Here is a 25,074-nt window from a genome sequence, read left to right on the forward strand (position 1 = left end):
TGGGTAGTCTAAGTACCTCACCCTCCATATCTTACTATTTGCTTCTTTATTTAAATACATTTTTGTTCTTTTTACTACCAGAATAGCACACTTCCTGCTAACTTAACAAGCAGGGTTTTTTTTTACTAAAGAGCAGGGCTATGTTTTAGCTTGATTTAAGCTAATTCAACTATTACATTTGCTATGTAGCTAAAGCTGTAATAAAAGTTAACACTTGATATTTAAAACTAAAATTAGAGCCACACTTTTTATTGCTGGTCATTACTTAATTCAAAAGGCTAATACTGAGCAATTTTTTGTAAAGAAATACTAATATTTGAGGGGGGTTTTGGGTCCATTTTTTATAACAAAAGTGTTATTTCTTGCTAATGTGATGCACAGCATACACTAAACAAACTGTGAGACATTAGCATTCTGTTTTTGCTGGATTGTCACTAGTTGTGCTTATCTAGCTAATAAACTTACATGGAAGCTGATACAAACTCCAGGTGCCATAAATTAATAGTAAGGACAGGGCTTGCTTATGTTAGTCATGATGATTATTACTTAAAGATCAATTAAAACACAAGTAGGGCCTATTCAGATTTAAATTTTCTGAAAAAATGAATATTCATTTTTGTGGCTACTGTTTAGATATCTAAACAAACAAAAAAAGACAGTGAGAGGCCACTCACTTCATATGCATCCTTAAGTTACTTATCTAGAAAGAAAATGAATATCTCAGCCAGATGTTTCAAGTTTAGACTTTACACATTGCTGTGATGTTTCATGAACACACAAGACGAGACGGTGTAGGAGAGACGCAAAACCAAAAGAGGCCGTTAACGGAAAGGAAAACAATGAAAGGGAATCTATGTTTAAGGCCAAAGAATCAAAGCTCTTTTATTTGCATAACCTGCATGCAAGCATTTACCATACACACACACCCCACACGCATACATCCCATCACTGTAGTATCTCATCACGTCTATCTCCGCCTCTTTCCAATCTCCCTCGCCTTCTTTACATCAACTCTTTTTCTCATCCTTTTCTTGTATTTCTCCTCTCTCCCCTTGCTCTCTGCCTATGCAAGTTGTCATTCTCTCACCATAATAGCGCTTCTGCGCCTTCATGTTGCTGGTTGTTTGCTTGAAACGTAATCTGTAGATGTAACAGAGGAAGAAATTGAGTCTAACAAATGGCTTGAAAGGCTCACGCGGCATATCAAGCCCAAACCAACAAAGGCAGACAAAACGCCCGTCTTTTTTCCTCCCCTCAACATCTGAAGTTGATATTTTCAACAGAATAGCGCGCGGCTGACGTTCCCTGAATAAAGAACGCTGCGTTCGCTGCTGCTGTGTTGTGTTACGCTGTCATTCTGACTTGAATGGGAAAGTTGAGGCCCGTTTGTTTGGTTTAGCTGTTGAGGAGAAATGGGTTTGTTTGATTAACATTTTGCTCGCGCATGTCAGTTTCAACTGCATCATTTCTTTGGGGAAATGAAAAGAATTGAGACTGAGGCAGAGTAAAATGTAGAATCTATCTATCTATCTATCTATCTATCTATCTATCTATCTATCTATCTATCTATCTATCTATCTATCTATCTATCTATCTATCTGACAACATAAATAATTTGAGTAAACTGGACAAGTGATGGACAAACGAAGTGTCTGTCAAGAAGCCATTCATAAGGAAGGGAAACAGGGAGAAAAGGCTCAGGTACGGAAATTACACAAGAACGAGACATAAAGCAAGTCATATGAAATAATGAATATACAACTTTGTTCAAATCACTGTCAGTGTATACAGAGGAGGTCAAGAGAGAGAGAGAGGTACAACAGTGAGCATTTACAGCCATCTGTAAAACACGGTGGAGGCTCTGTCATGGTTGGAGCTGCATTTCAGTCAGTGGTGTTTGAGATCTTGTGAAAATAGATGAATTATACAGAAAAGTACCATCAGATTTTGATCCACTATCTGCAAAGGTTTTGATAAACAACAGCTTCATCTTTCATCATGACAACGATCCCAAACACACTGTCAATGCCAGAAAATCATACCTGGATAGAAAAACACACAGTGGAGCACTATTAGTCATGGATCGGCCTCCCTGAGCCCGGACCTCAACATTATTGAAGCAGTGTGGGATCATGTTGACAGAGAACAGAACAAAATGCAGAAACATCCAAAGAAGAGCTTTGAATGTTCTTCAAGAAGCCTGGAGAACTATTCCTGAAGACGACTTAAAGACATGACAAGAAAGCTGCCTAAGAGAGTTCAGACTGTGCTGAAGAATAAAGGTGGTCACACCAAATATTGACTTTCAACTCTCTACAATTGTACAAACTCTGTTTTTTCCCTGTGTGTTTGCATGTTTCAGTAAATCATTGGAAATATTTCCTTTCTTCCCAGCAAAATGTAAAGAAATTACAATGATTCAAAACTCTTGCACAGTATTGGATATATAAAATGAAATTGCTCATGGGCTTCAATAGGCTCATGTGAAACGAGCTTAACTGTAACTGTGATTATGGCTATTACTGCACACCATGACCCACACATTACTACACATTACCTCAATATGTGTGTGCCTTTACGTGTGTGTCTAAACTAGACCGTCAGCTCTGCCGCAGCAGGTGTAATCTCTTGGTTTCACTAATGCGCAGTGATGACATTGTTTTTGAAATCTCAAAATTGCCTCCCAGTTCACAAAAATCACATTACCCATCCACGGAGTAATGTCCCATTTGGAGAGCAATGCTGCTAGCTTACAGATCAGGCAGGTGCTGCCTCAAATCTCCTATAATGCACTGTGATGTAGAACGCCATAAAAGGGCTGTTTTGCTGCACACAAAACAAAATGCTTACTGTTGAAGAATGAACCTCCTACGACTGCATAAAAGCAGAGTATAAATGGCAAAATGAAACCAGTTTTCTTTTTTTTGTTAAAAACATTCTTCTTTCCTTACATTACAGCTTGCTTCTCACTGTCACTTCCATAGATTAAATGCCAGCTGTTGCTTTTACGGCGCCAAAATACCCCTTATTTCTTCTTCACACAAGCTTTTTAACTGCCATTATCTATACATAAACCCAGTCCCTCGTCTGGCACATCTCTAATGGCAAATTCACGCACACCTCTTCCCCTCTCTCTTACACCCGTTTAATTAGCTGTTAATCACGGGCAAACTCACATGCTGTATTCTGTGTTGTGAGCAATCTGGCACTTTGGTGGGTTTTCTGGGTGTTGATAACAAGTTGGTTTTAGCATTTGTTGGTTTATTATTTTAGATTCCTTTAAAATTGATTTTTGGGGTCTGAAAATGTTGATGATAAAGACAAAGGCAAAGTGGTGGGAAACTTCTTAGACATTTCATCTCATTAAGTCTCCCTTAGGGGAACTACAAAACCACAATACAGTACACGTGATATCCCTAATTTCAAATGTATAATCTTCGTCTTTGAATTGTGATGATTTTTTAGAGTATCATGACGACAGAGATTGCACAGGCAGGTAAATACTGAGTTAAGATGTCAGTGTGTTCTTGTGTCAACAATATAAGGTGCTTATTGTTATGATAAATGATAAACGGCAAAACAGACGAAATTGCTCCACAAAGGTAAGAGCAGTAATGAACAAGTTAAAGTACTAATATTACAAGTAATCCAATATATTAAATATAGCTCTAATAAAAGTTGTTCTAATATTTAACTTTCTTGATATATTATCCAAAATTGAAATATAAAACATAAAAAACTTTAGTTTAAGTGCCCGTCTTATCATGCAGACAATTAGATGAAAATTCTAACTGGGAATTCGGAGATTCTGGTTTTTGAATGAGTCTAGAATGCACTATCAAACCTGTTTGTATATATAGTCTTGTCTTTCCCTTTATTCTTGAAAATGATGACACATTTTCTTGGTGGGTAAAAGGTTACTGGTTCAATTCCAGCCAGGGATATAAATCTCCTTTGGGGTTGCATCTGGAAGGGGATCTGGTGTAACAAAAAAAGGCAACTCTGAACTAAAATACCAAAAGTAGTACTCATTAGTCACCATGCAGCATGATCCAAATGGTCCATGTAATTACATATTGTATACTGTATTACAAGTTGAAATTAATGAGCCTCGGTGTGAAAACATCCCTTTTGTGTTGTTACAGCTAATAAAGTGGCAGTCTCAGAGGTTTCCATTAAAATATTCAATTCAATTCAATTCAATTTTATTTATATAGCGCCAAATCACAACAAAAGTCGCCTCAAGGCGCTTCATAGATACAGAGAAAAACCCAACAATCATATGACCCCCTATGAGCAAGCACTTTGGCGACAGTGGGAAGGAAAAACTCCCTTTTAACAGGAAGAAACCTCCGGCAGAACCAGGCTCAGGGAGGGGCGGCCATCTGCTGCGACCGGTTGGGGTGAGAGAAGGAAGACAGGATAAAGACATGCTGTGGAAGAGAGACAGAGGTTAATAACAGATATGATTCAATGCAGAGAGGTCTATTAATACATAGTGAGTGAGAAAGGTGACTGGAAAGGAAAAACTCAATGCATCATGGGAATCCCCCGGCAGCCTACATCTATTGCAGCATAACAAAGGGAGGATTCAGGGTCACCTGGTCCAGCCCTAACTATATGCTTTAGAAAAAAGGAAAGTTTTAAGCCTAATCTTAAAAGTAGAGATAGTGTCTGTCTCCCGAATCCAAACTGGAAGCTGGTTCCACAGAAGAGGGGCCTGAAAACTGAAGGCTCTCCCTCCCATTCTACTTTTAAATACTCTAGGAACAACAAGTAGGCCTGCAGAGCGAGAGCGGAGCGCTCTAATAGGGTGATATGGTACTACAAGGTCATTAAGATAAGATGGGGCCTGATTATTTAAGACCTTGTATGTGAGGAGTAGGATTTTGAATTCAATTCTGGATTTAACAGGAAGCCAATGAAGGGAAGCCAAAACAGGAGAAATATGCTCTCTCTTTCTAGTCCCTGTCAGGACTCTTGCTGCAGCATTTTGGATTAGCTGAAGGCTTTTCAGTGAGTTTTTTGGACATCCTGATAATAATGAATTACAGTAGTCCAGCCTGGAAGTAATAAATGCATGAACTAGTTTTTCAGCGTCACTCTGAGACAGGATATTTCTAATTTTAGAGATGTTGCGCAAATGGAAGAAAGCAGTCTTACATATTTGTTTAATATGTGCGTTGAAGGACATGTCCTGGTCAAAAATGACTCCAAGGTTCCTCACCGCGTTACTGGAGGCCAAGGTAATGCCATCCAGAGTAAGAATCTGATTAGATACCATATTTCTAAGATTTTCAGGGCCGAGTACAATAACCTCAGTTTTATCTGAATTAAGAAGCAGAAAGTTAGCGGCCATCCAGGTCTTTATGTCTTTAAGACATTCCTGCAGTTTAACTAATTGGTGTGTGTTATCTGGCTTCATGGACAGATAGAGCTGGGTGTCATCTGCATAGCAGTGAAAATGTATGCTATGTCTTCTAATGATACTGCCTAAGGGAAGCATGTATAATGTAAACAGAATTGGTCCTAGCACTGAACCCTGTGGAACTCCATAATTAACCTCAGTGTGTGAAGAGGACTCTCCATTTACATGCACGAATTGGAGTCTATTAGATAGATATGATACAAACCACTGCAGCGCAGTACTTGTAATACCTACAGCATGTTCTAATCGCTCTAATAGGATATTATGATCAACAGTATCGAACGCTGCACTGAGGTCTAGCAGGACAAGCACAGAGATGAGTCCACTGTCAGAGGCCATAAGAAGATCATTTGTAACCTTCACTAAAGCTGTTTCTGTGTTGTGCTGAGCTCTGAAACCTGACTGAAACTCTTCAAATAAACCATTCCTCTGCAGATGATCTGTTAGCTGTTTGACAACTACTCTTTCAAGGATTTTTGATATGAAAGGAAGGTTGGAGATTGGCCTATAATTAGCTAAGACTGCTGGGTCTAGAGATGGCTTTTTGAGTAAAGGTTTAACTACAGCCAGCTTGAAGGCCTGTGGTACATAGCCGATTATTAGAGATAGGTTGATCATATTTAAGATCGAAGAATTAATTAATGGCAGGACTTCTTTGAGCAGTTTTGTAGGAATGGGGTCTAAAAGACACGTTGATGGTTTGGAGGAAGTAATTATTGAAGTTAACTCAGAAAGATCAATTGGAGAAAAAGAGTCTAACTTAATATCAATGGTACTAAGAGTAGCTGTAGATAATATTACATCTGTGGGATGATTATTGGTAATTTTTTCTCTAATGATAAAAATTTTATTTGTGAAGAAGTTCATGAAGTCATTACTAGTTAACGTTAAAGGGATGGTTGGCTCAAAAGAGCTCTGACTTTTTGTCAGCCTGGCTACAGTGCTGAAGAGAAACCTAGGGTTGTTCTTATTTTCTTCAATCAGTGATGAATAGTAAGATGTTCTGGCTTTGCGGAGGGCTTTCTTATAAAGCAGCAAACTATTTCTCCAGGCTAAATGATGATCCTCTAGATTTGTGACACGCCATTTCCTCTCCAGATTACGAGTCATCTGCTTTAGGGTACGTGTTTCAGAATTATACCACGGAGTCAGGTACTTCTGATTTGAGGCCTTAGTTTTCACAGGAGCTACAGTATCCAGAGTCGTACGTAGTGAGGAGGTGAAATTATTAACAAGATAATCGACCTCTGTTGGGGTAGCGTTCAGATAGCTGCTTTGCTCTGTGTTGGTACAGGGCATTGGAGATGATAACAGTGGGTGGATTATATTCTTAAACTTAGTTACAGTGCTTTCAGAAAGACATCTACTTTGATAAAGTCTACTCTTCACCGCTGTGTAATCAATTATTGTAAAAGTAAATGTTATCAGGAAATGATCAGACAGGAGAGGGTTTTCAGGAAACACTGTTAAATGTTCAGGTTCGATGCCATATGTTAAAACAAGATCTAGAGTGTGATTAAAGTGGTGGGTGGGTTCTTTTACATTTTGAGAGAAACCAATTGAGTCTAATAACAGATTAAATGCCATGTTGAGGCTGTCATTTTTAGCATCTACATGGATGTTAAAATCACCCACAATAATTATTTTATCTGAGCTCAGAACTAAATTAGATATAAAGTCTGAGAAATCAGACAGAAACTCTGTGTAAGGCCCAGGTGGACGATAGATGATAACAAGTAAGACTGGTTTCTGAGTTTCACAGCTGGGGTGGACAATGTTAAGCATCAGGCTTTCAAATGAGTTAAAAGTCTGTCTTGGTCTTTCATTAATTAATAGGCTGGTGTGAAAAATTGCTGCCACACCGCCCCCTCGGCCTGTGCTTCGAGATTTCTGGTAGTTAGAATGGCTCGGGGGTGTTGATTCATTTAAACTAACATAATCATCCTGCTGCAACCAGGTTTCTGTAAGGCAGAGTAAATCAATTTGTTGATCAATTATTAAGTCATGTACTAACAGAGACTTGGAGGAGAGAGACCTAATATTTAATAATCCACATTTCACTGTTTTACTCTTTGGTTCAGATGTGGATACTGTATTGTTCTTTCTTTGTGATTGTTTATGTTTAAGTTGTTTGTTGCTGGTTTTTAGTTTGTTTTTTGTCTTTTTGGAAGCTGACACAGTCTCTATGGAGATGGGTTTTTGGGGGGGTAGCAGGGGGAGAGAAGCTGCAGAGAAGCGTGTAAGACTGCAACTCTGCTTCCTGGTCCCAACTCTGGATAGTCATATTTTGGGGGGTTTAATAAATTTGTCCATATTTCTAGAAATGAGAGCTGCTCCATCCAAAGTGGGATGGATGCCGTCTCTCCTAACAAGACCAGGTTTCCTCCAGAAGGTTTGCCAATTATCTATGAAGCCCACATCGTTTCTGGGACACCACTCAGACAGCCAGCAATTTAAGGAGAACATGCGGCTAAACATGTCACTCCTGGTCTGATTGGGGAGGGGACCAGAGAAAACTACAGAGTCCGACATTGTTTTGGCAAAGTTGCACACCGATTCAATATTGATTTTAGTGACCTCCGATTGGCGTAACCGGGTGTCATTACTGCCGACGTGAATTATGATTTTACTGAATTTACGTTTACCCTTAGCCAGCAGTTTTAAATTTCCTTCAATGTCGCCTGCTCTGGCCCCTGGAAGACAATTGACTATGGTTGCCGGTGTCTCTAGCTTCACATGTCTGAGAACAGAATCGCCAATTACCAGAGTTTGACCCCCGGCGGGTGTGTCGCCGAGTGGGGAAAAACGGTTAGACACATGAACGGGTTGGTGGTGTACCTGGGGCTTCTGTTTAGGACTATGCTTCCTCCTCACCGTGACCCAGCCGCCCTGATTCCCCAGCTGCTTGGGACCTGCCGGGGAACAGCTAGCGGGGCCTACGCTATTTTCGGCTGCACCAGCTACAGGGGCCTGGCTAGCTGCGGGTGAATGAAGGGTGCGAAGCCGAGTCTCCAATTCAGTAATCCTGGCCTCCAGAGCTGCAAATATGCTACATTTGTTACAGATATCATTACTGCTAAAGGAGGCCGAGGAGTAACTAAACATCTGACACAATGAGCAAGAAAGTGCAGGAAGGACAGGTGAAGTAGCCATGGTGCTAATGACTCGGCTACGAGCTAAGCTAGGCTAGCGAGACAGTACAGAGACAGTGAGTGAATACTTTGGCTATAAATTAGGTAGTGAGTACACAGAAAGTGTGCTTCGGAGGAAGCACGTGAAGATTATACTATGAAAGAAGAATGTATTTAAAAGTTGTTAATTAAATCGCTAAGCAAATAAGCTACTCAGAAACACCACTGTGTTTGAGCAGGAACAGGAAGTGATACTCTACCACAGAGCGAGCGAACACCAAGTGACAGCGCCACCAAGAGTCAGCCCAAATATGCATTGCCATATGAGTACTTTGGAGTATTATGAAAGTATGGCAGTATTTATATATTTACATTCCCAGATTAAAATGATTCATTTCCATTAATGTTTAGAAACAGTGACAGTCAAGCCATTTATTTAGGCTTAGGCAGCAGAACTAGTCGGGTAATATTATGCACTTGCCTGATGGTACCTACCCAAAATAGGGATTGACACTGTGATCGGTGTGTCCCTCCGAGATGTCACCAGCTTAGTGTAGATGACACGTCGGTGCTAAAAACACTGAACAGGAAGAGGCAGATGCAGTGAACTGTTAGAAGAAGCGCCCCAGGTGAGAGACTTCTCTGAGAACTTTCACTTTCATGTTGCTTTTTGCAGACCCATGGCTCACTTATTTCTTAAATCTAACTTCACAGACAGAGTTAAATCTGATATTTTTTTTAGACTACAGCTCCATGGTGTAAATAAGCCTTTATACGTGTAGTGCTTCGTTTCTGCTTTAAGCTGTTTCAGATTTTTCCACCTAACATAATGCATCATCATATAATTTTCTGATTATATTTTGTATTAGTGATCAGAATCCATAAAGCGTGTGTGCTAACTATAATAGCAGTACTGATATAATAAATTTAGTGGAAGGAGGAAGCCAGTTGTTTTTAACAATCGTCCTGCGGTGATGTTATTATGACACCATGTTGTGTATGATTGCATTTTTGGACTGTGATTTTACATCTTTGTAACTACACCACATTAGAAGAAAGAAATGTGTGTCTGACCAGTCATTAGCCAAGACCCAAGAATTTGAAGAGACAGCAGGGTGAAGCCATTAATGACTCTTCTCCCTCACTCATTTCTACGTCGAGTAGGTGGGAGGCATACCTTGCATCTGGTCATTAACTGACTCACCTCCGTCATTTCTTTCTTGAAATGATGCACTAAAAAAGAAGGAAAAGCTTTGCATACGTTGCATATAAGTGACAAGGATGGATGATAGTGAAACAATTTGATAAACTGATGCTAGCCTCATATCCGTACAGCCTCCTGTGAGTTTACATGTTAGGTATAGTGCAGCTGGAACAGATTTTTTCCCCACAAAGAAGCTTTATTCTAAGCTGTGACACTCGTATTTTTTTTAAAAAAATGAACAGAGTGAAGCCAAACATCACAAAAAGCTCCGGCTTTTAGAAACTGACCGGTGTGCAGTATTTTTAGAGACTCAAAGAAAAGAGAAAAGTCCAATGAGATGTGAGAGGATTGCTGCAGCTTTTAAAGAAAAAACAAGTGACTAATATTTGCTCTTGAACAGCATTCACCATGAACCACCCTGCAAAATGTATTGTAAGCTATTACAAATAATTGCTTTTCCGCTGTCTTCACTTGCACTCATTTCCCTCAATATCTAATTCTTCTGTAATATTTGTGAAACCGTATTAGAATCACAGTGAATGTAATACAATGTGTTATCAACCCATTACCTCCCTTCAGGAATCAATAATTCAATCATACAGCGATTTAGATGGAGTTTACACTCTCGCCGCGGCCCACACAGTGCACTGTACATTGCGTCCTTTCCAAGGGGACGCTCCTCTCGTGCCCCCAAGACCCCTTGACCACCCCCACCCCGCCTGTGACTCAGACTGCACGGTGGGGATCAACCGTGGCCCTCCTCTCCTCATTAACCTCATCTAATTAGATGGCAGGGAAGTCCATTGTTCGCCCTAATGAAGCCTCAATGGAAAGACAGGGCCTCGGCTGGCTCTTCTGACACTGCTGTGAAATTACAATCCCTGATCCTCGTCCTCCCTCCCACCTTCCTACCCCTGGCCTCTTTCTGTCTGCGTTGGGGTTTCTTGGAGAGCTTCACCAACGTTGGAGGTTGTCTAGCAGATAGATTGAGAGACAGATGCAGCAAGCTGTCTTTTTTCTCATTCCTATACTGCTAATTTTGCTCCAGCAGCAACGCCCAGGGTGGCATTAGCTCTGCTTAACCCTCCAGTATGGATCCCATCCACTAATTACTTAGCTGCAGTGGTTCGCTGAGATTTAAGTACCACCTCAATCCCATTATCTTCCATCCTTACAGCTAGCCCCTGTTGCCCGGGCTCTTTGTAGTGCAGGAGCGGAGGCTGCGGGGTTATTGATATGGGCCTCCCTCGCAGATAAGATCCACGGCGGTGCGAAGGAGGAGGAGAATGGCGGGCTTGGATGGAGAAACAACACAAAAGGGGAGGGGGGCCTGCACCTATGTAGGTAAACCGAAGGTGGCAACAGGAACACCAGGTTGTGACTCGGGGAGGGGGGTTAAAATTGGATGGGGTGTTTGGAAAGATTATTTGCCCTCCAGTGTTTTCACTCTCTCTCTCTCTTTTTTTTTAAAGAGGTGGGGGTTTCACTCTCTGCTCACCCCAGAGCAACTAATTACAATTCACATGTCACACACTCCACACATAATAAGAGTTAGGAAACAGAATTAAAATATTCCAAAGGCCTGCAGGGGGTGTCATCTCGGGAGAACGAGGGGAAAGTGTGTCTCTTTTTTTTACGATGGGGTGGGGAACTGCGCATGTGTTTGTGAGCCAGTGCATGCGGCATGTGCGTGCGTTTGTCAGGGAGAGGTGGGTGGATCGGGGGTGGTGTCGGGGGGGGGGGGGGGGGCGATTGGCGGGAGCGCGAAAAATCTACAGCACTCCCCGCTCTGTGCGTTCCCGCCTGCTGCCGTCCCATCGGCGGGCCCGCCGCCCCACTTTCTCTTAACACGTCGCCTGCTTGGCACGCCGGCACGGCTGCCTGTTAGGGTGGCGGCGGCTCCTGGTGGTGGTGGTGAAGTTTTCGAGGGGGTGAGGTGGAGGGCAATTGAGTGACATCTGCTCTGCTGAGACGAGGGGGCAGGCGGGCTCCTGGCATCAGCGGCTGTGGTGTCGGAGGCGTTGGCACGAGGCTGGCTGGGTACAGCAGGGGTGGTGGCGCCGGCAGCAGGCGGTGGATGGCCTTAACGGAGAACCGTTTGCTCAAACAGCATGACATCTCCTGGAATGAAAGCACACACGCACACACACACACACGCACAAACACCCACTTTTTTTTGGCAAAGCTTGTGCGCTTCCATGCACACAAACTGGCACTCCATCCTTCTCCTCGTTCTGTCACGTCCCCCTCTACTCGCCTGTCTTCCACCTCACACTTCAGGTTTCCTCAAAGCCTTCCCATGACCAGCGCACACTCGTCGCTCAGTGTCTGTTTTCTTTTTTTTTTTAACCCATGTTTTCATCTGAAGTCTGCAAACGTGGACGGCGTCGGCGGCGTGTTTCATTTACGTCGCCAGTTACTTTCTAACTCTCTTCCATCTCTGTCTGTCTTTCATCCTCCATCTCTTCAGGTCCCCCCCCCCTCAAACCAAACACCCTTAATGAACTGTGAAGCTGACACCTGCGAGAAAGCAACAACTACATTAAAAATGAGCGGCAACGTCCCCCAAAACCTCCGCCTCGTCACCTGCCACCTCCTGAACGGGACAGGGAAGTGAAAGCACCACAAAGGATTGGGTAGTTGATGCTTTGCTTTGGTTGCTATTAAAGTTTTGAGTTATTAGCAAATAGTAATTTTGAGTAGAGGACAAAGCATTCATGTAACCTAGAACGTGGTGGTGGTGGGGTGATAGTGGAGAAAAAAGACAAAGAAGAAGAAGATGAGTGACGTTTATTAGGTTGTATCTAAACGAATCCACCACTCTCCTCTGTCTCTCTCTTAGAAGTTGTTTCCCTCCACTCTCACATCACCGCTGTTGTCGAGGCAACTGTGACGCTGATGCGCTGTAAATTGATTTCCCCGAAAGATGTGATGGATGAATAGAGAATGAACATCTTCATCGCTGACCCCGGCGCCGATTGCTTCTCCACCCTGCCTGCGCCAAAGATGATTGACAAGGCTGCTAACGAGTGCCGTCGCCGGTCGTGTTATAATTTTTTCTTCTTCTTTTTGTTTTTGCTGCGTTGAAAACAGCCGAGATCTCGCTCGGTCCCGAGGTAATGAGCTTCTGGAGGAAGGAGAGGGAGGAAGAGGAAGAGGAGAGGCTCACCCTGGGAGAGGTGAAATAAAAGAGTGGGAGTAAATAAAAAAGAGGAAAAAAAGGGGAGACAAAGCACATGAAAGTAGATTAGAAAGAAGTTGAGGTTATCATTGACTTGAGAGGGGCCATTTCATTGTTTATCTGCTGTCTTGATGGATGTCTTTCAAGCTGGGGCTTTCTTAGCCGCGGTGCATTCGTTTCCCAATCGCTGAGAGGCAAGAATTTTCAAAAGGCCCCCATAAAATGTGGTATTTGCATTAAAAGTATTTGATGTAAAACAACAACAAAAAAAAGTGCAGCGCGCTGCAGATTGCATATCAGAACGCACACGCTCGGCCCCGTGTGCCTGTGTGTGTGCAATGCATGCATTTATTCTGTTTGCATATGCATGTAGGCATGTGTAAGGCTCTGGCATGTGTGTGTTTGCGTGTAATTTATTCCTCCACGTGGGGGCTGAGGGCAGGTCTCCCTCTCTCCCTCTCTCTCTGTTTATTTGGATGATTAGGAGGTGACAATATGTTGCTGATGATCAGGTTTATAATCAGCTACCATCGCAGATTATTCTAACCTTGATTAAAGACCTGCGGTCTCCCTATCATCTCCCAGCTCAGCCTAACAAGATAGGACGACGCTCTGATTAATGCCAGAGAGCGACTAGTCATGACACAAAAGGACAGGCCTGCATCACCGCGGGAGGACTGTCACGCACCACACTTTGTCTTTCTGATTTGTCTGCTTGATGCAGGACCTTTGTCTTAATTATTTGCCTTTAACAAATGAATCCGTGTGAGACTGATTCACTTTTCATTACTGCAGTAATAAGGATGGCGTTGTTGATGCCTGCCATGATTACATGGCTCCAGAATCTCGCCGCAGCACATCCACAAGCCCCCCCTCCCTTTTACAGAATAAGTCATGAACTCGTCACCAAACTTTTCTTTTGTCTTCGCTGACAATCATTACTGCGACATGTGCACGTGTCTGTGTGTGTGTTTATGCGGGGGTTTGTGTTTTCCTGGCAGAGCGTTTGATTCATTATGCTGCGAGGTGTTGTTGAGGTCCCGGAGGTGTGTAGGAGAGGATTGAATGAATGAGTCGCTCTCACAGGTTGTCAGATGATGGAGGCGCTGATCCAGCGTCTCTGGCAATCAACCGGACGGAGGCAGACACAGAAGCCGCTGGCCTTTGATTCACTTCAGCCACTCTCTCCCTCTTCCTGTGGGAGTGGGATCATCACATACGGATACTGCTGGCGAAAACAAACCTCTAGTTTAACAGCGATGTCACAATGAAGAGGAGGCTCAGTGATCCACCATTAGGCACAATTTGTTTCCTGTTTTCTTTCCTGAATCACAGTAAAAGTCAGATCTCGCATCTGTGCGTTTGACACTGGATACGTGTAACCTTGGCAACTCCACATTAAGATGGTAAATGGTAGCCTGCCTGATGATCTTATCAGAACACGATTATTTTTACTAAGAGGCTAAAGCTACTCACTGGCTCCAAAAGCCTTCATTTACCACCTATTTACTTCAGTGTGACTTTTCTTTTTACAGCCAGTGTTAGCTTCAAAGTCCCAAACAACCAACAAGATCCTTCGTCTAAGGCAGGCGTGGGTAAAATTTTTGTTCGGACGGCCAGCTTCACTTTGGTATGATAAGCAAAGGGCAGTAACCACATAGAGGGATGACACACAAGGTGGCCCCAGTGGCCTAATGGATAAGGCACTGGCCTCCTAAGCCAGGGATTGTGGGTTCGAATCCCATCTGGGGTGCTGTCCAGCAGAGTGGCCCAGTGAAACCATGCTGGGTCCTTAACGCAGAGGTCAATGGATCGAAGCCATTCTCTGCTCGTACTTTTAGACAGCGGGCTTTCTGTCATTAAGGTCACTGTTTAACGTGTCCATTAATGGACACTGTTTATATATGCACTTACTGGCCAAGTCATTCCTAGTATCTGTTTGGACCCTGCCTTAGCTCTTAATGGCACAGGGTGCTGGAACCATTCATCACAGATTTTGGTCCATGTTGACATGATGTGAATCTCCCGTTCCAATACATCCTAAAGTTGCTCTATTGGATTGAGATCTGGTGTCTGCCGAGGCCATTTGAGTACAGTGGACTCATCATGTTCAAGGAAACGCTTTGATTTGGATATATTCACCTTGCCCTGAGACTCATCAGACCAGCGAACCTTTGTCAGTATTTTATGGTCCAGTTTTGTGTTTTATAGCCTCAATTTCCAGTTCATAGCTCGAGACTGGTTCCCATTGCGGACTTCTGCTGCTTTCAGAGATGCTCTTACACATACCTTGGTCGCAACAAGTGTTTTTTTTTTAATTTACTGTTGTCTTCCTTTAGCTCAAAGCAGCCTGGCCATTCACCTCTCACCTCTGATATCTACAAGGCATTTTCTCCCAGAAAACTGCCGCTCACTTTTTTATATCATTATCTGTAAACACTAGAAATGCTTATGTGGGAAAATCCCAGCAGATCAGCACTTTCTGAAATAGTCAGACCAGCCCATCTGACACCATCAGAAATGCCAAAATCAAAACTCATGCTGGTCTTGAAACTCAATTGTCTAATTGCTTTTGAACCTCTGAAAATGCGGAACTGTTTATAAAAAATGCTCTAAAAGCTGTAAAGCCAACAACCTGCACTTCAGTCACATGTTAGTTATTTGATTTAAAACACGATGTTATGGTCTAAAGTAAAAATGTCCACAAACTTATGGACCTGATTGTATCTAACAGTATAGATCAGCGGTCCCCAGCCTTTTTTGCGCCACGGACCGGTTTATGCCCGACAATATTTTCACGGACCGCCTTTAAGGCGTCGCGGACAAATACAACAAAATAAAACTAGTACCGGTACCGAAAAAAAGAAAATTTATTCATAACACACGTGAAAAGACCAAGGAAAACCGAGTAAACGATAAAAACGATAACAAAATAACGGCCAAAACTGATAAAAACCCTGAAAACTATACATTTCACACCTGAGCCTCAACTCTCGCGGCCCGGTACCAAACGACTCACGGACCGGTACCGGTCAGAGGCCCGGGGGTTGGGGACCGCTGGTATAGATGACCTTCTCACTTATTTACAGCCCTGTCATATGTAAATTATCAGTCCCATTGCCAAGTTTAACTTGGGTCACCGAGGGTTATTTAGCCTGTCGTTGCTAGTCTTTGAATTTCAGTCCTCAGTCTGATTAAATATACAACAGTGTGGGTCTGTGGGATACAAAGCTAAGGTCAACAAAACAGGATCATTACTGCAGCCTTCAAACGTATTCTTTTACCCCTTTTATTATTCATGTTGAACTGTAAAATGACTTTTGTAAACATCAGCATTATAACATCAAGTACATAAAAAAAACACATTAAAACATACAAACCTCAATTTTTTTTATAGGCAGTTCAAGTATTTAGGTTTTCTCTGTTAAAATATACATTTCATATTCAAACCACATCTTTATTTTTTATCATAAAACACAATGCGCTTTGTAATCCCAATTTCAACAAACAAAGGTCAACCAATTACCAAAATTCAAAGCACAAAAACAAACTCATTAATTTTATCTAATGAAGTTAATATTAAAAATGAAATTTCAATTATTACACGTCGAGAAACTAAAATGTTTATTCTCTGTGTGCAGATTAAACAAACTTTTCTTGTGCCTTTCGGTGACCGTAGCAACGCCATAGTTCCCCAGATGGGCAAAAATAAATAAAATTTAAAAAAAATCAGCATTTCAGCTTGTTTACTCGAGGACAGAAACCGAGTGTGCTCTATTCGCCCGAATTGTTCTCGCGTCCAGGTGCTCTTTGGACAAGGTGCCTTGCATGGAGCCACGCTGAGCTGTGGGACAGTCTAAATGGAGGAGGTCCAGCCACTGATTGTCCCTCTCCTCTTTGATATTAAAAGCATTCTAGTGAGAATAATTTGTGTTTAGTGCCCCGCTGCGGATTGAGCCGTCCTGTTTGACCAACCGAGCTGACCTAATTCATCCTCTCCAAGAGCGCACAAGTGTTTGTGTGCTAAATGCAGAATAGCTGTTGTGACTAGCCGGGCGCACACAGAGCCTTGTTGTTGTTGCCGGGCGAGCCTGTGTGTGCGTTTGAGGGCCACTGAGTACGTGACCTCTCATCCAGCATCTCCAAAGCGCCGGCTCAGCAGGCGGGTAATTCATGCCAAAGCTTTGGCCGCCCCGCTGCTCGGAGCACGCGCCCTCCCCTTCCCCCTGCCCCGAGCAGCCCCTCCCACCGAATGCCCCCTGACCCATGTCTCCGTGGCGATGGGGTGTCCCGTCACAGTGAGCACCTGGCACCTGGCCACCCCGTCTTCTTCGTCTTCTCCTCTTTCTTTTCTCTGTTTTCCCTCCCTCACAGGCCTCATCGGGGGGTTCTATAATGAAGTTTCACATCTTCATTCAGGGAGCGACAGGAAGTGGTCCAAGCCTGGAGCGCTGTCAACATGTTGAAGGATGTTTCAATTCTTGGGAAAATGCTTTTCGTCTTCCTGCAGGACTGTTCTGTTTTTGTGCCCTTCAAACTTCACGGACACAAACGCGGGCCTGTCTTCACATCTACCTTTGCGCAATTTCTAGCTAGCATGACTCTAACAACACCAAACTGTAAACACTAAAGCAAGCTTTTAGCTCAGAGATGTCGAACTCTTTTTACATCGAGGGTCGCATACATGCAGCCTACTTTGGGCAACTTAGTTTTTCTGCCTGATAAAGAAACATTGCTAAATAAATCTGTCAGCAGGACTCTTTAGATTTCAATTGTAAGAAACCCTCGGCTCACATGGTGCTTGTGCTGCCTGGGTGGGTCCAGGATGAGTTGTCCGGCCTCTGCTGGGCTCGGGTGGAGGCCTTCTTACATGTTTTCTGCTTTTATGTTCTGGTGTGCACGCTGGCTGGATCTTGATCTTCGCTCTGGGCTTCTGTCAAAATGTAGTTGTTTTTAATCAGGTCAGTCCAAAGACCAACATTGACGTGTCTCTGTTTAACCTTTGACCTCTGTTCTAACCTTTCCTACTGTAGTGGCAAGAAATCTGTAACCCTGCACAGATTAAAGCCCCGATCGTTCCCTTCTACTTCTTTTATTCTTCCCTCTTTCCTGCTTTACCTTCCGCCTCCAGACATGACATCACGTGGCCGCTGTCTCGACGAATCGCTGGGCTCCTGTCTCATCTCTCTCCTTATTACATGCCGATTAGCCCTACAAAGTGGTATAAAAAGGTGTCTAATGCAATTACCCTAGTTAGGACATTTTAATAGTGTGCTGCGCCTCAGAGATGTATGTGCCGTCCAGGCGCTGACATTAAATCAATAATCAGCATGTCACGCCTGCTTGTTAATTCACAGCTTTGCATTTTATACCCCAACATGGTGAGATTGATCATTGGTAGTGGGGGTTTTGAAGTGGGGCAAAGGGGTTTATAATGATATGTGTAATGGAGTATGGGCCACGTTGCTTTAATTTGCATGGTAGATACTAACTGAGATTTCATCTGTGGGATGCTCGCAGCCTCTAATTTGTTCGGATAAATTGCGATATGGAAGAACAGTAGTTTTATTGAGTGTGCAAATGACTCTTTGTACATGAATGTGTGTGTGTGTGTGTGTGTGTGTGTGTGTGTGTGTGTGTGTGTGTGTGCTGGAGGAAGGGAATGACTGAGTGAGAGCACTTCCTTTGTTTCTGTGTCCCCACCACAATCATAACGTCATTACTCAGCACTCATTTATAAATTATTTCACTTATTAGTGGATAAATGCGAGCATTCATAGCTCATTATATCACTGTCACATTTCCCCCCCTCAAACTGGCCACTGCAACTTCTTTATTTTAAAAAAAATGGGAGATGGGACAGAAGAAATGTGACAGGAGTGGGTGTGACCGGGATCATAACAGCAGAAATCAGCTTACAGGCAAGTCGAAGGTTTAAAGAGTTTGTAAAAATTAAGAATAATAGAGTTCAAACTCAATAGACTGTGTGTGAACTACATTTTCCCCATTTTGATTTGTGCTGTGATAGTATTTTATACTTACTTATATTATTCAATATTTTATACTGTGCACTATACTTTTCTAGTAAAGGGTCAGACCCCACTTTTTCCTTCGGAGCTGTCTTTGTTCTTTGTGGTATAAATTCTGAAAGATCCTTTAAAGACTCTTTAAAGACTTAATGTTTAATGTAACCAGAGCCAGTGATCCACATCTTAGTTACTCTCTGGTCCTCGTCTGGTTTCATGAGTCTCCACGAACAACAGAAACACCACTCAAACAAAGTGGAGCCCAGAGCAAAGCTCAGGAGCTGAATAGACATTTTCCTCATTCTGCTGCAGGTCACAATGGATCAGCTGTAGACTGAATAATATGCAGCACACTGAGTGCACCCCCAGTGGCCTAATGGATAAGGCACTAGCCTCCTAAGCTCAAGCTCGTGGGTTCGAGTCCCATCTGGCGTGATTTCTAGCAGGGTGGGCATCACAAGTGTGCTGAGCCATCTCCTGCTAGCACTTTTAGACAGCCAGCTTTCTGTCATTATTGCAAAGGAAACTGTTTATAAATGCACTCACTGCTAGAACATGGCTGTATCCTGATGAGACATGGTGAGTGCATTTCCACAGTCTTAAATCCCCTTTCTTCCCTGTCCTCATGCTCTGTTTAAACTTCAGCAGGCTCTCTTCATCATGCTTAAATGCACTGAGTTGCTGCAAGGCGATAGGCTGATTGGATATCTGTGTTAACAAGAACCTAGACATTCGTAAACTTATAAAGTGAACAGTTAGTGATTGCTACCTAAATCTGTAAAGATGTCCATCAGATCATAGAGCTGGATATATGCACAGTCAAAGTTTGAACACAGTCTTAGTGGAACGTTTCTCTTTTTCATTTTATGTTTTTATTTTTCACATTTTTTATCAAAAAACAACAAAATCATCTGAGTTCCCCAGTGAGCTGCTCTCAGTTGAACTTTCTTCACAGTGTTGATATTCTGCTTTCTACCAAATATGTGCAATCTGATCCTCGCTCACTTTGCTACTGAATAAATGTTTCAGCAGCGGCCCAGTGAGAGGAAGACTAAATCAACAATGCACCTTTAAAGCCACCCAACGAGTAATGAGGACTATTTATCAAATTCATTTTACATCGTAGGCCACAAATAACTCGCTCAAGTGGCCCCGACTAGTGAAAGTGCCCCTTTCTCTCAATAAAGAGAAATAAAACTGAACATTTAATCCCAGAGGGATTTTTAACAATGCAATTTCAACAGCGTGTCTCAGTTTTTCCACATGATAAAGACACGTTGGTGTAGTAGATTAGCATGACTGTTTGGGCTTAAACTGTAAGAAATAAACGTGGAAAATCACAGAAAAAGTTATAAAACATAAAGAAAATTAACTTTTTTTTGTTCAGACTCACTGTAAAAAAAAAACCCAACAATAAACAAAGCCGTCTGACTAGGGCTGCACGATTTTGCATAAAATGAGAATCACGATTTTTTGGCTTAGAATTGAGATGACGATTTTCTAACGATTTTCTTTTCCAGTATAAATATTTATTGCACTTATTAACTGCCAACCCGTTCTCACTCCCAAAGCGTAACATTTTACGCTAGGTGACAAATCGTCACCATATTACGTTTTCGGCTACCCACCACGTTCCTAAATGACGACCTCGGAAAAAAGAGGAAATATGAGAACCGTCTGGACTGAATCTACACATGTTCGCTCTTTTTCTTCAAATCGCTTAGAAACACGCTATTTAACATCATTAAAGGTCAGGGCTAGGGATAAGGTTAGGTTTAGGGCTGGAATACAGGGCTGGAACGTCTATTACCGCGGGAGCGTCATTGCACTGGATCCCAGTCATAACCCGCCGCGTACCATAAGAACGCCGAAGGTCTCCTTTCGCGTTCCTCAGGAATGCCGCGGGACGTGACAAAACGTCGACATGTTACGCACCGGGAGTGAGAACGCTCTGCAACTGCACATCAACTTCGTAACAGTTGAGACTGAACATGAACACAATAAATAAACATAAAACAACAAATGTCTCACGTTTTGTGGTTGCATTTTCCTAAATCCCTGGTTTTGCACAGTGTTGATGGGAGCCATATCTTTGGTCAGGTGATAAGTGATAGCCTCCGTAATTTCTTTGTGCCTGCGGGAGTTCGACGTGTATAGGGAAGCGCTGTATAAGGTTCCCGTTATTGATGTTTGGGTGGTTGACCGGGACGGATTTCCTCCTGTCACTTTCTCGTCATCCCTGACGTGCTCTCCATTGTTTTTTCCCTGCTAATTTTAGCATCACACGGCACAGCTTCTGTATCACGTGGTATAAGGCTCCGCCCTTGTCATTTGTTGAGCAGGAAGAGTGAGCGCTTGTTTTCATGCAGAGTACGTCCCGGATCAAAATGCGGTACAATCGCCGTCGTCTTTTTTTTTTAAATCGTTGTCATTTGGAAATGAGATCGCACATAAGTATGAATTGAGATCGCGATTTTCTAACGATTAATCGTGTAGCCCTACGTCTGACCCACCGTGCTCCTTCACATTTTCCAGTCCTCCAGTCGGCTGGATAGGAATCGTTGTCAGGCAGATTCTGGGCCCCAGGCCTTATGTATGTTTTTCCAAAACAACATAAAGGAATGCAGGATGGCTCAACACTTTTGCACAGCACCATGCATCTTACTACTCAGCAACAAGCAAGAATTAGTGACAGGTAAATAGCTTCCTCAGTGGGCTTCTGTGATATGGCACAACACTTTCACGCTGTGTATAAGTGTACCTTGAAGAAAGCCAAGTAACACCCACAGGAGGTGTGAGTGTCACGGCTCCCCGAGCAGACCTCCATCTAGGAGAGTCACTCACTATGCCAGCGCGTATTAGCGGCCCCTGAGAAAACACGATCCTGTGGCTTCACGTTGGAAATGACCAGCTCCTGCTCTTCCTGCCACCTCGAGCTCTGCAAACTCCCTTTGGGCTCCATTCATGCAAAAGCACACATCAGCACTCCCCAAAGGGAGAAAGAAAGCCTCTCTCTAACATTTAAAATCTCCAGCATTTGTTTCTCGGTGCGTCCCGACATCTTAGCAGATGAAAGGTATGAGAAATGTGCGCTAATTTATCATTTATCATTTTAGAACTTGGAACAGGAAGGAGGTGGGGGGGAGGGGGGCGACAACAACCTGCTCAACCTTGGAGGAGCTGCATGGAAATCAAGATGAGGCTTTCATGAATGTGACAAAGTCTCAACACTTTCCTCCTCCCTGATGCATAAAGTATGTTTCGCCCTTGCAATTCAAGGTTGTGAATAATGTGTTTTTCTCTAAACATTTTAATTAAAAAACATCCATATACGGCGATTCAAAGAACTATGATGCAGCTACCCCTCCGCCCCACCACCACCACCACCACTCCTACCCACACCTCCCTTCTAAGCTGAAGTAATTCTGCAGCGACGCAATGACGCCTCAGTTTCCTTCAAGGAGATCGCTGAAAGCCGTATTAATCATTGTCTGGTGCTGGCCCACCTTCCCCGGGTGTTTTGCATCCCGCGACATCACTTTCAAAGTCTACCTCCTAAACTCGGGAGAGTGACAAAGTGGTTCTAAAAGACTAACGGCGTTGAGCATATGGCAGAGGGTGGTGGTGGTGGAGTGGGAGGGGGACAGTCAGGCTCCCTAGCCAATCCAAAGAAGATGAAGGAAGGTGTTGGGGGAAGGAGGGAAGAGTAAGGATGCAGAAATGACGATTCTCCTATAGAGCAAGCACCTCATGTTTCCGACTCTACTTTCTACCCTTTGCTTAACTCCATGCTAAGCTGCGTCTGTGTGGATGAAAATGTCCCTCCTCAGAGCGGGAGGCAATATTTTCCAGGGAGCAACCTGTACACATGCATTAATAAACACAGATTCTTAGTATCTTGGCGAGTGTTTGCCTCACAAACAAATGAATGCCTCTCCATGTTCCTATTTCCTGGCGGCCTCTGATTGGTTCTGACAGATATTCAGGGTTTTTGGTGAAGTAATTAGTGAGCCTCCGGGCGTGAGCTGAGGAGAGGCCTTCAGCGCTGGGTTACTTCACAGTCTTTCCTCTCTCCTTCTCAGGTAATTGCTAGCAGCTGCACAGCCTGGGAACTGAGTTTAAAAGGAGCTTTGCATCGATTCCCTTTATACCCCCTCCTTTCCCACTTTCCTTCTCCCGTTTCCTCATCCGTGCCAGCACAGCCTCCCCAGTGATGCCTCAGATCCTGCAGACCGCTCAGATGTACCCGATGCTGCAACAAGCTGGAGCCACTGCCGACACAAGTACCCGGGTGACTGCAGCCGAGTAAATATTACAAATTTTGTTTACCTACGGTATCCTAAAGGGCCAAAACAGAGAGCAGTTTTATGTTTTTGTATGAAAGAAAAATGCACTCCAACCTCTTTCCCTCCAGAGGAAAACAAACAGAGTGTGTCTAAGTAATTGTTCATCACCACCTACAGGTTTGCACAGGCCTGCGGAGCCCTGGACCGCTTAGGATGCACTTACGATTCTCTTCTTTCTGCATCCGTCTTGTTGCACAAGTACAAGTACACAGTGGGAGGACACCCATGAGCGATCCGAGCAGCAAAAGTTTGGAAAACGAAACGTGGTCAAGGTTAGACCAGAACTTTGGCTGAGATTTGGCAAGTCTGTTAGTCAGAGAACTGAGATTTTTTCAGTAAAAATTAAAACTTAACTCAAAGACTTTCCCCCCCGCTCGCACGATCAACCGAGGTCGCTGCATTGGATGATCCCTCCGCCCTTTCCACTCTTTCCAACTCCTACACCTCGCTTTCCTCCACAGCTGAGATGTCAAACTCATTTTACATTGTGGCCCACACCAGTAAAACTTCCCTTTTTGTCAGTGTAAATAACTTTAAATACCCTTTTAATTCATGAAATATTTCAATATAAGAAAAAGAAGAGAAATGCAAGTCAATTTTTACTGTAAAGCCACCATTAAAAAAAACCATACATTTTTAAGGAAACAGTATAAAAAAAGGGAACTTTCTGTAATTTAATTGTTTATCTGTTTATTAAATGTACGAAAATATGGTTAAATGTCCCATAGTCATCACCTCATCCACAATTTTATAAGATTTCTAGTGTGTTTACTTTATGGCGACTGTTTCAGGGGTTGTTGAGGCTGAAACAAGCTGCTCGTTTTCTTACAGCGAGTTAGAGAGACAGCCAGCAGACTGGGTGCTGAAAGGAAGAAAGGTTAGAGTTCAGACTAATTACTTATGAACACACTGTTAATATTTTGCTCGCCGTATAAGTGAACAACTGCTTCCGTGCGCGCTAAAACGAATGGCACCAATCATTTGCTATATAAATTGGCCTAGTTCTGCTGTCAGAGTATGAGCTCCTTTCTGTTTCTTGTCATTTCAAGCCATCATTGTATTTGCATCGCTGACATATCAAAGAATCCATACAGTCTTTGTACTGCGAGACAAAACCGCAATAATAAAGCGCCACAAAGGGAACAGAGTGAAAAGTTGTGACAACATGAAACGCCACAGAAATGTGAATCCAAAGTCACCAAGAGTGACTGATGGAAACTTAATCCTCAAGAAAAAAGAACAACAAAAAAACAAGTTGTCTCGTGGAGGTTGAGATGTTTCATCTGAAAAGTGAAAATCTTTTAAATGATAGAGGAAAAAAATGTTGTTAATCACAATATCGGCATCTAATCAGAATTATTAATCACTGTGATTCGTCCGGTGGGGCCAATCCACCTAATTGATAAAAAAAATTTCATTGATGTTAAAGGTGTAAAAGTACCTACATCTATCAAACAGGTAAGGGGCGGAGAATAAGCATGGTCAGCTAGAGAGATGCACACTTTATTAGGTACAACTGTTCGGGTACTCGATTAAAACAGTGGACATGTAAACTAAATTGGCTACAACATGAGGTGGCATAAAAAGCATGAAGCCATTGTGCTGTTTATGTTGGTGTGATGATTTTCTCGGCACACTTGAGGCCCATTACTCAGGGTTCAACCAGCTGTCTAAAAGTGTCAGCAGAGGATGGTTTTGATCCATTGACCTCTGGGTTATGGGCCCAGCACGCTTCCGCTGCGCCACTCTGCTGAAAGG

At 43.0% G+C, this 25,074-nt stretch overlaps 1 non-coding gene across 1 annotated transcript; it reads left to right on the forward strand.

The window, feature by feature from the left end:
• The first annotated feature begins 14,624 nt into the window (after nucleotides 1-14,624).
• On the forward strand, nucleotides 14,625-14,697 carry trnar-ccu (transfer RNA arginine (anticodon CCU)). The gene has a single exon. It is a non-coding gene; the product is annotated as a tRNA-Arg (tRNA).
• The last annotated feature ends 10,377 nt before the right edge of the window (nucleotides 14,698-25,074 follow it).

The sequence above is a fragment of the Mchenga conophoros genome, linkage group LG23 (genome assembly GCF_057382185.1).
Source record: "Mchenga conophoros isolate Kocher_MC1m ecotype Shallow Benthic linkage group LG23, M_conophoros_male_GT1.1, whole genome shotgun sequence".
Lineage (NCBI taxonomy): Eukaryota > Metazoa > Chordata > Actinopteri > Cichliformes > Cichlidae > Mchenga > Mchenga conophoros.